Source organism: Tachyglossus aculeatus, chromosome 17 (genome assembly GCF_015852505.1).
Source record: "Tachyglossus aculeatus isolate mTacAcu1 chromosome 17, mTacAcu1.pri, whole genome shotgun sequence".
In the NCBI taxonomy this organism is placed as follows: domain Eukaryota; kingdom Metazoa; phylum Chordata; class Mammalia; order Monotremata; family Tachyglossidae; genus Tachyglossus; species Tachyglossus aculeatus.
This window is the reverse complement of record NC_052082.1, coordinates 36,637,940-36,654,956: the sequence shown is the minus strand read 5'-3', so window position 1 is coordinate 36,654,956 and position 17,017 is coordinate 36,637,940. Positions and strand designations below refer to the sequence as shown.

The window sequence follows — 17,017 nt, the reverse complement described above, 5'->3', positions numbered from 1 at the left end:
CCCGGGCTCTTTCCACTGAGCCACGCTGCTTCTCTATGGAAGAAATCTATCCATTGTATTTATTGAGTGTTTACTATGTGCAGAGCACAGGACTAAGCGCTTGGGAGAGGCCAATACGACAGAATTGGTGCCCACAGTGAGCTTACAGTCTAGAGAAGAAACTGTTACCGTATCCTACTTTGAACGTTCACCCTCTCTAATTACGAGAAATGAGTCGGGGGCCTTAATTGGATTTTTTTCCCCTTCTGTTTTCCCAATCACAGGTAGAAAACGTGAAATTACTAGATTGTTATGTAGCCAAGAAATTGGCTAACGGGACCCTGTACCTGACTGCCACACACTTCATCTACATAGACATATCTGCTGAAGTCCGGAAGGAAACATGGGTATGTTTTATGAGAAAAAAATAGCAATCTGAATTGAGAACGTGCATGCCTGGGCTTTTTATATGGTGCTGGGGTATTCCCTTAAAACCTTGTTATTCATCCATTATTTATTAGGAGTAGTAAACGTTTACTGTGTGCAGAGTACTCTACTGAGCTCTGGGAGCAAGTATACAGATGGGAATCCAACACGGTCCCTGTCCCTTATGGGGCCATGATATAGCCATATTTGTTACATTTGTCCCCAAATGATTCAGTTTAAGTTAATTTTAATTAATTAATTTTGGTATTTGTTAAGCACTTACTACATGCAAAGCACTGTTCTAAGTGCTGAGGAGGATACAAGGTGATCAGGTTGTCCCTTGTGGGGCTCACAATCTTAATCCCCATTTTATGGATGAGGTAACTGAGGCCCAGAGAAGTTAAGTGACTTGCCCAGAGTCTCATAGCTGACAAGTGGTGGAGCTGGGATTTGAACCCATGACCTCTGACTCCCAAGCCCAGGCTCTTTCCACTGAGCCACGCTGCTTCTCTAAGGTGTCACAGTTGTCTAAATTCCCGAAGCTGTCTTTGGGCAGTCAGAATAAATGGTTTGCGGCATCAGTAACTGACCCTAGTTGTTTTAAACTCAGTGTGTTGCTCCTGATCACTTTTCCCAAACAGGATCAAAACTAACTGTACATCCTAGATCTTCACTTAAACGTTCGGTATGACATTTTCTGGCTTTGAGAAAATGATCAGTGAGGGGAGGGGAGGATCTAAAATAGAAATAGAGAAGCAGCGTAGCTCAGTGGAAAGAGCCCGGGTTTTGGAGTAAGAGGTCACAGGTTCAAATCCCAGCTCCGCCAATTGTCAGCTGTGTGACTTTGGGCAAGTCACTTCACTTCACTGAGCCTCAGTTACCTCATCTGTAAAATGGGAATTAAGACTGTGAGTCCCCCGTGGGGCAACCTGATCACCTTGTAACCTCCCCAGCGCTTAGAACAGTGCTTTGTACATAGTAAGCACTTAATAAATGCCATCATTATTATCATTATTATTATTATTAAAGGCCAGGGAAAGATGTAGGTGGAGAACTCTAGACATGTAGGGACAGATGAGAAAGGTGATACTCATTTGAGGAGGGTGAGATGTTAATTGCTCAGGTGGCCGGAGTGAACCAACGGAAAAGACCACATCAAAGATCTCTCTAGCAGAAAGCAGGGGTAGGTAGGCAGACTGGATTAAAGAGGCACAAAATCCAACGGGTGACACAAAATCTGAAAAGCAGAATCCAAAGTGTGATGTGAACTACCAGGGGGCGGGCATCACTGAATGGTGGTGGATCTTGGACTGTGTTGTGAGTAGATTAGCGGGGCATGTGACCCTTTCTCCTCTCTTCTCTAAGTAGGTTATTATTATAATTATTATAATAATAATTGTGGTATTAAACACTTACTGTGTGCACACTAGGATACTTCCTCCTTCCTCTCCCCCTCCCCCCTCCCCCCGCCTTACCTCCTTCCCCTCCCCACAGCACCTGCATATATGTTTGTATGTATTTATTACTCTATTTTATTTGTACATATTCTATTTATTTTATTTTGTTAATATGTTTTGTTTTGTTCTCTGTCTCCCCCTTCTAGACTGTGAGCCCACTGTTGGGTAGGGACCGTCTCTATATGTTGCCAACTTGTACTTCCCAAGCGCTTAGTACAGTGCTCTGCACACAGTAACCGTTCAATAAATACGATTGAATGAATGAACGAATAAATACAAGCTAATAAGGTGCCACATGGAGCTCACAGTCTAAGTAGGAGGGAGAAGAGGTATTGAATCCTCTTTATGCAGATAAGGGAACTGAGGCACAGAGAAGTGAAGTTACCTGCCCAAGGTCACACAGCAGATATGTGGTGGATCTGGGACTAGAACCCAGGTCCTTTGAATCCTAGGCCTGGGTTGTTTTCCACTAGACTTCACCGCTTTTCAGATTCCATTTGCCCTTCCAATTGCTTAAGATATTTCCATAATCTTGATGATTTGAACCTAGCCAGGGTTGAGTTCTGTTCCTTCCATTTTCCCAACATGCCCACTGAAGCAAGCGTCAGTTGTTTTCAGCACCCAGAAAACCAGAAAATTATGGTTTCACTTTTGGAGCCCAACAGGGGCATTTTGGGGTTTCTTTTTTCCCTTTAAATAATTCAGGCTCGAAGAAAGGTCATCTAATTTGACGGCAGAAATAGAGCGTAGGTTCAGAATTAACGTAGTAAGTCTCAGCCCCAAAATGACATCCGCTTCTTTGAAAGGAGAGGCTCTTTAGGCAAGATTTAGCTGGAGCTGTAGTTTATGCCAGTGACCTACCACCTAAAGGCCAGCTGTGTTGACCTCTTCAGTGATGCTTCGCTTCCCTCTGAAATTTGTTAAAATCCAGGTCCTTCTTGAATACTTTCCACTTCCTTTCCACTCCAATGTAACACCCTTGTCTGCTTTTTTCTGGTTGGAAGGAGCCAGATTCTGATTTTCTTGTAATTGTAACAGTGCTACGCGTGGAGAAGCAGCGTGGCTTAGTGGAAAGATCCCGGGCTGGGGAATCAGAGGTCGTGGGTTCTAATCCCGGCTCTGCCACTTGTCAGCTGTGTGATTTTGGGCAAGTCACTTCACTTCTCGGTGCCTCAGTTACCTCATCTGTAAAATGGGGATGAAGACTGTGAGCCTCATGTGGGACAACCTGTGTCTACCCCAATGCTTAGAACAGTGCTTGGCACATAGTAAGTGCTTAGTAAATACCATAATTATTAATTATTATTATTAAGCACTGGGGGAGAGCTAAGGCTACGAGATTGGATGCAGTCCTGTCCCACAAAGGTCTCACAGTCACCTTCTCCCTATTCTACAGTTGAGGAAACTGAGGCCCAGAGAAGAGAAAATGACTTGCCCAAGGTCTTGCTGGGCCTGGAAACTGTGTCTCCCTGACTTTCAGCCCCAGGGGCAGTCTTGGGTTGTGGCTACAGTTCAGAATCACTGTTCTAAGAGAGGGTGGTGAAATCCACTTGGCCATTAGGAAATTTGAGGCCGTGAGATTTCTCTCTGCTCCTTCCTGTTTTTGCAGATTTTGCACCACCATATTGCCAGTGTGGAGAAACTGCCTCTTACCCCCACAGGGTGTCCCCTGCTCCTCCGCTGCAAGAACTTCCGGGTGGCTCACTTCATCTTCGGGTCTGAGCGCGAGGGCCATGCAGTTTATACCTCCCTCCTGAAGCTTTCCCAGCCAGGTAGGCCTCTGATCACAGGGTGGGGAAAAAGCACAAAGCAGTGTGAATGTGACCTGCCGGCAGAGCACACAGTGAGGGGGCAGTGGCTTTGAGCCTGGAGTAGAGGATGGACAAGACCAGGTGGGTGAGGAGGGTCAGGACCATGTGGAGGAGGAGCGCCAGGCCCAGGAGAAGGAGGAGAGTGAAGATCAGACAGTGGAGGAGAAGTGCCAGGAGCTGGTGGAGGAGGAGTCCCAGGAGTAGACGGAAGGGGGTGGGCCAGGACCAGGCAGAAGAAGAAGAGGATCAGCAGAAGCAGGAGGACCAGGGTCTGGAGGAGAAGGAAGGCCAGGATGAGGCAGAGGAAGAGGACCTGGATCGAGGGGGGAGGGGGTCCAAGACTAGGAGGAGGAGGGGGAGGCGACCTAGATAGACGAGAAGGCAAGGGGGAGGTACCATGAGAGCCAGGATCTGGCCGTGGACGAAGGCCAGGACAAGGCGGAGCTGTAGGGCCCGTTTTTGGTGGAGGAGGATTACCAGTACCAGGAAGAGTTGGAGGGCCAGGAAAAGAATGAAAAGGAAGCCAAAACCAAGAGAAGGAGGAGGTGCGGGATCTAGCTGAGGAGCAGGGCCAGGACCAGGCAGGGAAGGAACTGGATCATGAGGAGGAAGAGGGTTAAGACCAGGCTGAAGGCGAGAACCAAGACCAAGCAGAGGATGAGGGCCAGGGTCAGGTGGAGGAGCCAGATGGGGTAGGAGGGCCAGGACCAGGCATTGGAGGATGGCCAAGACCAGGTGGGTGAGGAGGGTGAGGACCATGTGGAGGAGGAGTGCCAGGCCCAGGCGAAGGAGGAGAGTGAAGATCAGACAGAGGAGGAGGCAAAAAGCTCACTTGGAGGTGGAGAGCTAGGAGCAAATGGAGGAGGAGGCCCAGGACCAGACGGAAGGGGGTGGGCCAGGACCAGGCTGAAGAAGAAGACGATCAGCAGAAGGAGGAGGGCCAGGATCTGGAGGAGAAGGAAGGCCAGGATGAGGCAGAGGAAGAGGAACTGGATCGAGGGAGGAGGAGGTCCAGGACTTGGAGGAGGCGACCTAGATGGACGAGCAAGGCAAGTACCAGGTGGAGGTCCCAGGAGAGCCAGGATTTGGCCGCGGACAAAGGCCAGGACTAGCCTGAGCTAGAGGGCCAGTGTTTCGTGGAGGAGGATTACCATCATCAATCATATTTATTGAGCGCTTACTATGTGCAGAGCACTGTACTAAGCGCTTGGGAAGTACAAATTGGCAACATATAGAGACAGTCCCTATCCAACAGAGGGCTCACAGTCTAAAAGGGGGAGACAGAGAACAAAACCAAACATACTAACAAAATAAAATAAATAGAATAGCTATGTACAAGTAAAATAAATAAATAAATAAATAAATAGAGTAATAAATATGTACATACATATATACAGGTGCTGTGGGGAAGGGAAGGAGGTAAGATGGGGGGATGGAGAGGGGGACGAAGGGGAGAGGAATGAAGGGGCTCAGTCTGGGAAGGCCTCCTGGAGGAGGTGAGCTCTCAGCAGGGCCTTGAAGGGAGGAAGAGAGCTAGCTTGGCAGATGGGCAGAGGGAGGGCATTCCAGGCCCGGGGGATGACGTGGGCCAGGGGTCGATGGCGGGACAGGCGAGAACGAGCTACTGTGAGGAGATTAGCGGCGGAGGAGCGGAGGGTGTGGGCAGGGCTGTAGAAGGAGAGAAGGGAGGTGAGGTAGGAGGGGGCGAGGTGATGGAGAGCCTTGAAGCCCAGGGTGAGGAGTTTCTGCCTGATGCGCAGATTGGTAGCCACTGGAGATTTTTGAGGAAGGGAGTAATATGCCCAGAGCGTTTCTGGACAAAGATAATCCGGCAGCAGCATGAAGTATGGATTGAAGTGGAGAGAGACACGAGGATAGGAGATCAGAGAGAAGGCTGATGCAGTAATCCAGACGGGTTAGGATGAGAGCTTGAATGAGCAGGGTAGCGGTATGGATGGAGAGGAAAGGGCGGCTCTTGGCAATGTTGCAGAGCTGAGACCGGCAGGTTTTGGTGACGGCTTGGATGTGAGGGGTGAATGAGAGAGCGGAGTTGAGGATGACACCAAGGTTGCGGGCCTGTGAGACGGGAAGGATGGTAGTGCCGTCAACAGAGATGGGAAAGTCAGGGAGAGGACAAGGTTTGGGAGGGAAGACAAGGAGTTCAGTCTTCGACATGTTGAGCTTTAGGTGGTGGGCAGACATCCAGATGGAGATGTCCTGAAGGCAGGAGGAGATGCGAGCCTGGAGAGAGGGGGAGAGAGCAGGGGCAGAGATGATCTGGGTGTCATCAGCGTAGAGATGATAGTTGAAGCCGTGGGAGCGAATGAGGTCACCAAGGGAGTGGGTGTAGATTGAGAACAGAAGGGGACCAAGCACTGAACCCTGGGGAACCCCCACAGTAAGAGGATGGGAGGGGGAGGAGGAGCCTGCAAAAGAGACGGAGAAAGAACGACCGGAGAGATAAGAGGAGAACCAGGAGAGGACGGAGTCTGTGAAGCCAAGGTCAGATAGCGTGTTGAGGAGAAGGGGGTGGTCCACAGTGTCGAAGGCAGCTGAGAGGTCGAGGAGGATTAGGACAGAGTATGAGCCGTTGGATTAGGCAAGCAGGAGGTCATTGGTGACCTTTGAGAGGGCAGTTTCCTTGGAATGTAGGGGACGGAAGCCAGACTGGAGGGGGTCGAGGAGAAGGTTGTTGTTGAGGAATTCTAGGCAGCGCGTGTAGACAACTCGTTCAAGGAGTTTGGAAAGGAATGGTAGGAGGGATATTGGGCGATAACTAGAAGGTGAGGTGGGGTCAAGAGAGGGTTTTTTTTAGGATGGGAGAGACATGGGCATGTTTGAAGGCAGAGGGGAAGGAACCAGTGGAGAGTGAGCGGTTGAAGATGGAAGTTAAGGAGGGGAGAAGGGATGGAGCGAGAGATTTCATGAGATGAGAGGGAATGGGGTCAGAAGCACAGGTGGCCGGAGTAGCAGTTGAGGGGAGGGAGGAGAGCTCCTCTGAGGATACTGCTGGGAAGGATGGGAGAGTAGCAGAGAGTGTTGAGAGCCGGGGGGTAGGGGAAGGCAGGGAAGAGACTTTGGGGAGGTCGGACCTGATGGATTTAATTTTGTTAATGAAGTAGGAGGCCAGATCGTTGGGGGTGAGGGAAGGAGGAGGGCGAGGAACCGGGGGCCTGAGAAGGGAGTTGAATGTACGGAAGAGCTGGCGGGGGTGATGGGCATGGGTGTCAATAAGGGAGGAGAAATAGTTTTGTCTGGCAGACGAGAGGGCTGAGTTAAGGCAGGAAAGGATAAACTTGAAGTGAACGAGGATGGCATGGTGTTTAGACTTTCGCCAGCAGCGTTCGGCTGCTCGAGCACAAGAGAGAAGGAGGCAGACAGTGGCAGTGATCCAGGGCTGTGGGATAGTGGTGCGAGAGCAGCGAAGGGAAAGGGGAGCGAGTGAGTCTAGCTGAGTAGAAAGGGTAGAGTTGAGAGCAGTAATCTGATCATCAAGACTGGGTAGAGAGGAGAGAGCGGCGAGGTGGGGTGTGAGGCGCTCCGAAAGATGGGTGGGGTCCAGAGAGCGGAGATCTCTGTGAGGGAGTAATACGGATTTACAGGGGAAAGGAGTGTGAGTGAGGAGGCAGGTGAGAAGATTATGATCAGAGAGAGGGATTTCAGAGTTGGTGAGGGTGGACACAGTACAGCGATAGGAGATGATGAGGTCGAGGGTATGACCAAGTTGGTGAGTGGGCAAGGTGGGGTGGAGGAAGAGTTTGGCAGCGTCAAGGAGAGATAGAAGGCGGGCGGCAGAGGAGTCGTTAGGGATATCCATGTGGATATTGAGTCTCCGAGAATCAGAGTGGGCATGGAGAAGGAGAGAAGGAAGGTGAGGAAGGGGTCAAAGTCGTTAAAGAAGTTGGAAGTGGGGCCGGGAGGGCGGTAGATGACGGCTACAAGAATCTGGAGGGGGTGGTAGAGGCGAATAATGTGGGCTTCAAAGGAAGGGAAGGAAAGGGAAGGGGGAGGAGGGATAGTGCGAAAGTGACATTGGGGGGCGAGAAGGAAACCGACACCTCCTCCTTTTCCGGTGAGTCTGGGGGAGTGGGAGAAGAAGAGGCCTGCACTGCAGAGAGCAGCAGAAGAGACAGTGTCGTCCGGAGACAGCCATGTTTCAGTTAGGGCGAGGAGGAGTAGAGAGCTGGAAAGGAAAAGGTCCAGGATGAAAGGGATCTTACTTAAAACGGAGCGGGGGTTCCAGAGGCCACACTTGGCAGCAGCTGTCGAGGGAGGGGAGGGAGGGGGAAGGGTGCGAGGGGTGGGGAGGGTTTGGATTGGGATGAGTTGGCGAGGGCCTGGGTGGGGAGAGTGGGAAGGGGGGTGGCGATGGGAACGGAGACCTGGGATGGGGTGGGGGCGGGGAGAAGGGGAGAGAGGGGGCCGGGAGGGAGGAGCGGAGAACTGGCGCCGGTACAGAGGAATCCTTGTTAGGGGGTGAGGGGGAGTGGTCATGGTGGGTGAGAGGGAGGGAAAAAGCTGGGTGGGAGAGGGGAAGGGGAAGGTGAGGAATGGGAATGGCAGTTGGGAGCAAGGGAACTGAAAGTTCATGGTGAGGTCAGCAGGGCGAGTGACAGTACAGCGGGAGGTTAACAATTGAGATGCAGAAGCAATAAAACAGTAGCAATGATATAAGTAGGCGATGGCATCACAGGGTGTAGTTAAACAATAAATATGCTATGGCAATAATAAAATTGGCAGATAATGATGTCACAGAGAGCAGATACAAACTATTAAGTGCTGGAGTAGGGTGGGCCTGTTACCAGTACCAGGAAGAGCTGGAGGGCCAGGAAAAGAACGAGAAGGAGGGCCAAGACCAAGAGAAGGTGGAGGCGCAGGATCTAGCAGAGGAGGAGGGCCAGGACCAGGCAGAGGAGGAACTGTATCATAAGGAGGAAGAGGGTGAGAACCAGGAGGAAAGCGAGAACAAAGACCAAGCCGAGGATGAGGGCCAGTGCCAGGTGGGGGATTAGGGTGAGTGCCAGATGGGCCAGGACCAGCCAGTGGAGGATGGCCAAGACCTGGTGGGTGAGGAGGGTCAGGACCATGTGGAAGAGGTGTACCAGGCCCAGGCAAAGGAGGAGAGTAAGGACCATGCCGACAACGAGGGAAAAAGATCAGTTGGAGGAGGAGAGCCAGGAGAAGGTGGAGGAGGAGGGCCAGGAGCTGGAGGAGGAGAAGGCCCGGGACCAGGGAGAAGAATAAGAACAGGATCAGCAGGAGGAGGAGGGCCAGGACGAGGCGGAGGAATTGGACCTGGATCAGGGGGAAGAGGAAGTCCAGGACCAGGAGGAGGAAGTGAGCTATATGGACGAGGAAGGCTAGTAGCAGGTGGTGGAGAATAGGCAGGATCCCACAAAGGAAGATAGCCAGTCCTAGATGGAGGAGGGCCAGTGCCATGTGGAATTGGAGGACCAGGACTAGTCATCGGAGGAGGCCCAAGATCCAATGGAGCAGGAGGGACAGGACCAGGTGAAGGAGGAGAACCAGAGTGAGGTGTAGGAGGAAGGCCGGTACCAGGCAGACGTGGAGGCCTAGGACCAGGTGGGGGAGGTAAGCCAGGACCAGGCGAAGAAGTACATAGTCCCGGTGAAGGAGGAGGAGGACCAGGACCAGGCTGAGGAGGAGGGCCAGGATGAGGCTGAGAAGGAGGAGTGGCAGGCTCAGGTATAAGAGGAAGGCCAGTACCAGGTGGAATAGGAAAGAACAGGATGATTGGGGGCGGGGGGGAGTCAGAACAAGGCAGATGGGTTATGGCCAGGAGCAGGTGGATGAGGAGAGCCAGGGCCAGGCAGAGGGAGAAGGCCAGGATTTGGAATAGGAAGGCCAGGACCAGGATGAGGAGGAGAGGCAGGACTAGGATCAGGGGCAGGAGAAGTTAAGTAATCTTCCCAAGGTCATATAGCAGAGAAGTGGCAGAGTCGTGATTAGGTCCCATGTCCCCTGACGTCCAAGCCCTTGCTCTTTCTACTGAGCCATGCTGTTTCTCCAATTGTGGTTTTTGTTAAGCATGTATATAGAAGCAAAATGGGGATTAAGATTGTGAGCCCCCCGTGGGACAACCTGATCACCTTGTAAGCTCCCCAGCACTTGGAACAGTGTTTTGCACATAGTAAGCGCTTAATAAATACCATCATTATTATATAGAGGCAGATCGGATTAGAAACATTTCCCGGTCCACATGGACCTCACAGTCTCAACCCCCATTTTACGGATGAGGGAACTGAGGCACAGAGAAGTGTGGTAGGGGTTTGCCTACGTTCTCTCAGCAGACAAGTGGCGGAACCAGGATTAGAAAACCCATGACTTTCTGAGTCCCAAGCCGGGGCTCTCTCCTCTTCTTCATGAAGTGAATTTGAGTCTCCACCCTCGACTCTCTTCTCATGCTGCTGCTGCCCCGCACAGGTGAGTTTTGACTGCTAACGACAGATTGCCTTCCACTCGCTAGCCACTGCCCAAGCTAGGAATGGAATGGGTATAGCTCACCCTCCCTCTGCCGAAACTGGTTGAGTACCGGCAATTCTCCAGGTGCGGCCCTGAGAGGGGCGGGGGGGCCTCTAGGGTTGGGATTAGTGGTTATCTTCAGAGTTAGAGTTAGGTCAGAGCGTTAGGGTTAGGTTGAGGGTTAGGGTTGTCGTAGGTTTGAAGTTAAGGTTAGGTTCATTTTTATGGTTAGGATTATTCACCTGCATTGAAACACGTCTGGCACCAAATGCCATTTTTTTAAATTCCAAATACTCACTTCCAAGTACAGTAGTAATACAGTAACAGAGAGAGCTACACTAAACATTCAATCGTGTTTATTCAGCGCTTGGGAAGTACAAATCAGAAACATAATCGATTAGGGTCAGAGGCAGGTTTGGGGTTAGGGTTAGGGTTAACAATTATGGTTAGGTTATGTGTTAGGGTTCATCGTAGGCATAGAGCCTAGAGCTAGACCTCGGGACAGGATTTGTGTTTAAGGGACGGTGAGGTTTAGTGTTTCGGTTAAGGTTACTCTAGGTTACTCTAGGGCTAGGGTTTGGATTAGGTTTTGGGGTAGGGATCTGGTTAGTGTTAGGTCAAGGTATGGGCTAGCTTTTTAGAGTTAGGGTTAGGGTAAAAGTAGGGTAGGTTAGGTTAAGGGTTAGGCAGTTAACTTGACAAAATGGGCAGAATCGCTTATTTACTCAATTTGTTTATTTAAGCAGGATAAAAGGAATATGGCACATGCAGAAGACTCGATTCCAGAAGGGTGTACCACTGTAAGACAAGGAGCTGCGTATCTACCTTTGGTTACTGTATGTCTTTTCAGCAAGGAATTGAACATTTGAAATTTCAAGAAGGAACTTTCTTCTTGAAGGAAATGTCTTCATTTGGCAGTTCATGGTATATGTGTTTCAAAGTCCTAAGTGCCTTTGCCAGAATGGAGAGAAATACACAGTCACTCCCCTTCCTTACTTAGCCAGATAGAAGAAAGATGGCACATGCAGAACTCTAGACGCCTGAAGGGACGTAACACTACAGGGCAAGGATCAGTGTAGATATCTGCTGTTGTTTATTAATAATAATAATAATGGGATTTATTAAGCGCTTACTATGTGCAAAGCACTGTTCTAAGCGCTGGGGAGGATACAAGGTGATCAGGTTGTCCCACCGGGGGGGGGGGTGGGGGTGTCACAGTTTTTATCCCCATTTTACAGATGAGGTAACTGAGGCACAGAGAAGTTAAGGACTGGCCCAAAGTCACACAGCTGACAATTGGCAGAGCCAGGGTTTGAACCCATGACCTCTGACTCCAAAGCCTGTGCTCTTTCCACTGAGCCACGCTGCTTGATTCCTAATGTACATGCAACGGAATATTTGAAATGTCAAGTAGAGGAGATTTGGCATTTCGTCTCAGATAGGTTTCAATGTAAGTGACTTTGTCAGCATGGAGAGAAACACACATACCCTCAACCTTCTTATAATAATAATAATGGAATTTGTTAAGCGCTTACTATGTGCAAAGCACTGTTCTAAGCGCTGGGGAGGTTACAAGGTGATCGGGTGTAACAGGATAGAAGAACGATGGCTTATGCTGAAGTCTAGAATCCTGATGGGCTGTACACTGCAAGGCAAGGATCAGTGTAGCTCTCTCTGTTACTGTATTACTACTGTACTTGGAAGTGAGTATTTGGAATTTTTAAAAATGGCATTTGGTGCCAGAAGTGTTTCAATGCAGGTGACTTTGATTCATTCATTCATTCATTCATTCAATCTTATTTATTGAGCGCTTACTGTGTGCAGAGCACTGTACTAAGCACTTGGGAAGTACACGTCAGCAACATATAGAGACGGTCCCTACCCAACAGCGGGCCAACAGTCTAGAAGAAATAAAAGAGAAAACCATGAGCCTAGTAGTGACAAAATTCTTACAGCGTCAAGGGTGTTCTCTGCAAAGACAATGTGACAAAATAGACTCATTTCCATAATCACTAAGGAAGGATAAAAGATAAGGCAGAGCCAGAAGATTAGATTCCCGAGTGGACGTACGCTGCAGGGTGAAGATCAGTGAAAATTGCCTTATTTTACCTTGGAACTGAACATTCTCCATTTCAAGCCGAGCCCATTTTGACATTTCCTTCCAGAGGATTTTAATGCAAGTGGCTTTGATATAGGATGCAGGGAGCACCCAGTCACTCAACTCTCTGATTTAACAGGAAAGAAGAAAAGTGACATATCCAGAAAACTAGACCCCTGAAGGGCTGTACATTGCAACACAAGTTTCACTCTAAGTAATTTCTACATGGACCTGGAAGGGTTGCAATCTCAAGAAGGGTCAGTTTGGCATTTCATTCTTAGAGGCATTTGAACGCAAGCGACTTTTCCAGAAAGGAGGGAACACACGTTCTTTCAACTTCATTACTAGATTCCTGAAGGACAAAGACCAGCATAGATCTCTTCTGTTACTTTACTGTTCTTGTACATGGAACTGAAAGGTTGAAATTTCAAGAACCGTTCATATGGACAGTTCGCACCATACCGGTTTCAAGTTAAAGTGACCTTGGTAGGGTTGAGTGAAATAGACATTCGATTAACTTTCTTATATAACTTGCCCACTTAGCGGTATAGAAGAAAAGTGATGCATACAGAACAGTAGATGCCTGATGCCCTGTATAATGCAAGTCAATGACCAGCTTGAGCATCTTCTGTTTCTCTAATATTATTTTTCAATGGAACGGAATAGTTGAAATTTCATGAAGCTACCATTTGGCATATTGGGCCGGAGGGATTTCAACACAAATGACTTTTACAGAATGAAGAAAACACTCATTCGCTCAACACATTCATCTTATTTAGCGGGCGCAAGTAAAACGACTCATGCAGAGGCGTTCAGCACTCCTTACGTGCTGATCACTGCACGGCAAACATCAGTGTAGCTATCTCTGTGAATATATTGCTCTTGTATAAGGAACTGAACATTTGACATTTCATGAAAAGTTCCTATAGCATTTCGTCCCATTAGAGATTTCAACGTCTCTGTCTTTGTCACCTGTCTTTGACAGGATTAAGAAAACTTCAGTCAATCCACTTCCTTATTTAACTTGCTGCCTTTAGCAAGTTAGAAGAAAAATGGTCCATCTTGAAAACTAGACTCTTGACATACAGTCTAAGCATCCTCCTGTTTCTGTATTAATATTTCAGATGGAACTGAGAAGTTGAAATTACATGAAGTGCCCATATAGCATTTCGTGCCTGAAGGGATTTCAGCACAAGTGTTGACTTGAGAATGGGGAAAACGCAGTCACTCGTACTTAGCAGGCTAGAAGAAAAATAAGTCGTGCAGAGGAGTAAACTCTTTTTGAGCTGAACACTGAGTTTTAGGGATCAGCTGTACATAGTAATTGAACAGTTGAAATTTCAAGATGACTTCAAATAACATTTCGTGTCACAGGGATTTCAACGTAAATAGGTGCCTTAGACCGAAGAAAAGAGCATATGCAGATCATGAGCCTCCTGATGGGCTGCATACTGCAATGCATGGATTGGTGTCCTGAAATTATATTTCAGGAAGAGTTCATATAGTGTTTCATCCCACACGGTTTCAAAGCAAGTGGCTTTGTAGGATTGCGAGGAACAGACATTCAAACGACTTTCTTTCTTAGCTTGCCTATTTAAACACGTTAAAAGAAAAATGGTACATGTGGCGAATTTACACTCCCGATAGGCTGCATACTGCTGTGCAAGGACTGGCCTTGGTTTCTTTGATTCCTCTAAGACATATGCTGTTACAATATTACTATTGTAGATGGACCTGAATTCACATTGAAAGAAGAGTTCATATAGTATCTCGCCGCACACGGGTTTCACAGCTAGTTGCTTTGTAGGATTGTGAGAAACAGCTTTCTTAACAAGTCAGAAGAAAATTGGTTGGTGCGGTAAATTAGACTCCTGATGGGCTGTATACTGCAGTGCAAGGATTGGCGTTGGTGTCTTCGATTCTTCTAAGACATCTTCCTTTACAATATTATTATTGTAGATGGAGCTGAATTTATATTTATAGAAGAGTTCATACAGTATTTCGTACCACACCCGTTTCAAAGGAAGTTGCCTTGTAGAATTGCGAGAAACAAACGGCTTTTCTTCTTAACAAGTTAGAAGAAAAATAGTACCTGCGGCGAGTTAGACTCCCGATAGGCTGCCCACTGCAGTGCAAAGATTGGCGTTGCAGTGCAAGGATTACTCACGGCGAATTTGACTCTTCCTCTCAAAGCTCTCCTGAGCGCTCACCTCCTCCAGGAGGCCTACCCAGACTGAGCCCCCTCCTTATCCTCTGCTCCTCCTCCCGTCCTCATTGCCCCGACTCTCTCCCTCTGCTTCCTCCTTCCCACAGCACATGTGTATATTTGTACAGTTCTTATTCTATTGATTTTCTTAATGATGTGTATATATCTATAATTTTATTTATTTATCTTGATGCTATTGATGCCTATCTACTTGCTTTGTTTTCTGTCTCCCCCTTCTAGACTGTGAGCCCGTTGTTGGGTAGGGACTGTATCTGTTGCCAAATTGTACTTTCCAAGGGCTTAGTACAGTGCTCTGCACACAATAAGCGCTCAATTAATGTGATTGAATGAATTAATGAATATTGTTATATTGTACTCCACCAACTGCTTCATATTGTGCTCTGCACACAGTAATTGCCCAGTAAATCGAATTGCCTGGCTGACTGATAAATTCTGCTCAGCCAGGGCTTGGCCCTGTTGGTGAGGTGAGGGCAGAAACCCTTTCGGGCCACTGGTAGTTTGTCCTTTGTCCCTGCAAAAACTTGAACAATAACCCCTATCCCGTCTGGATTACTGTATCAGCCTCCTCTCCGATCTCCCATCCTCCTGTCTCTCCCTACTTCAATCCATACTTCATGCTGCTGGCCAGATCGTCTTTGTCCAGAAATGCTCTGGGCATGTTACTCCCCTCCTCAAAAATCTCTAGTGGCTACCAGTCAACCTAAGCATCAGGCAAAAACTCCTCACTCTCGGATTCAAGGCTGTCCATCACCTCACCCCCTCCTACCTCACCTCCCTTCTCTCCTTCTCCAGCCCAGCCCACACCCTCCGCTCCTCTGCCGCTAATCTCCTCACCATGCCTCGTTCTCGCCTGTCCCGCCATCGACCTCTGGCCCACGTCATCCCCCTCGCCTGGAATGCCCTCCCTCTGCCCATCCGCCACGCTAGCTCTCTTCCTCCCTTCAAGGCCTTACTGAGAGCTCACCTCCTCTAGGAGGCCTTCCCAGACTGAGCCCCCTCCTTCCCCTCCCCACCCTCCCCTTCCCCCCGGCCTTACCTCCTTCCATTCACCACAGCACCTGTATATATGTATATATGTTTGTACGTATTTATTACTCTATTTATTTATTTATTTTATTTGTACGTTTATTCTATTTATTTTATTTTGTTAATATGTTTTGTTTTGTTCTCTGTCTCCCCCTTCTGGACTGAGCCCACTGTTGGGTTGGGACCGTCTCTATATGTTGTCAACTTGTACTTCCCAAGCGCTTAGTACAGTGCTCTGCACACAGTAAGCCCTCAATAAATGATTGAATGAATGAATGAACCCCAAACCAAGTGGTCACACCACCACTTGCTTGGCAGTGTGACCAATCCAACCTGCATGTCTTTGCCCTCTTCGTCCCTGACTCTCCATCAGTGACCCAGCATGGACCATCCAGCACCCCTGCCTCTCCCATCCCTATCCCTGACACTCCCCAAGTGACCCAGCAGGGACCGTTCAAAACCGCTGACCTTCCTTTCTCCATTAATCTCTTTGCTTCAGTTTCCTCATTTATAAAATAGGGATTTAGACTGTGAGCCCAGTGTGGATCAGGGACTGTGTACAACCCAAATTATCTTGTGTCTAAGCCAGCGGTTAGTACAGTGTCTGGTAGATAATAAGTGCTTTAAGAAGACCCCAGTTGTTATTGTTATTATCAGGGAAGTTGGATTTGGCCAGTCTTGGGGGGATTGATCAACATAGGTGCTGTTCTCATTTCTCTTGCCACCTGACTTTTTTTTTCATTTTTTAATTTCAGTCATTATTATAGTAGTGTTTGTTAGGCCTCGGATCTTTCTTTAGGATGTGGGGATATACAGAGAAGCAGCGTGGCTCAGTGGAAAGAGCCCGGGCTTTGGAGTCAGAGGTCATGTGTTCAAATCCCGGCTCCACCAATTGTCAGCTATGTGACTTTAGGCTGTCAACTTCTCTGTGCCTCAGTTACCTCACCTGTAAAATGGGGATTAAAACTGTGAGCCCCCCTGGGTACAACCTGATCACCTTTTAACCTCCCCAGCGCTTAGAACAGTGCTTTGCATATAGTAAGTGCTTAACAAATACCATCATCATCATTATTATTATTATTACAATATAAGTGATGCAGGGCCAAAAGCAAATGGTCAAATTTCACAAATCCCTGGGTGTAGACAATACAGAAGGGAGAAGGAGCCGGAGGAAGGAGGGTTTAATCAGGGAAGGCCTCTTGGCGGAGTTGTGACCTTAATGCTTTGGAGAGGGGGCTAATGACGTTCTGGCATATATGAAGGGAGGGAGTTCCAGACCAGAGGAAGGACTTGGAAGAGGAGGCACAGGCCAGATAGGAGAGATGGAGACCCATGGGGTAAGCTGGCGCTGGAAGAGCAAAGTGCCACCAGGTGGCGATACAGAGGCGCGCGGTGGGAGAGAAGCATCGCTGCCTTGTGGATAGAGCCTGGGGGTCAGAAGGACCAGATTTCTAATCCAGGCCCTGCTACGTGTCCACTGAGTGACCTTGGGCAAGTCATTTCACTCTTC

At 48.6% G+C, this 17,017-nt stretch overlaps 1 long non-coding RNA gene across 2 annotated transcripts; it reads left to right on the top strand.

Moving 5' to 3' along the window:
* Positions 1-223: 223 nt before the first annotated feature.
* Positions 224-11,006, top strand: LOC119939517. Of its 2 annotated transcripts, none has more exons than XR_005454676.1 (3): positions 224-386; positions 3,472-3,634; positions 10,903-11,006. It is a non-coding gene; the product is annotated as an uncharacterized LOC119939517 (long non-coding RNA). The 2 variants fall into 2 exon arrangements; XR_005454675.1 differs by having other exon boundaries at positions 226-386; positions 10,900-11,002.
* The last annotated feature ends 6,011 nt before the right edge of the window (positions 11,007-17,017 follow it).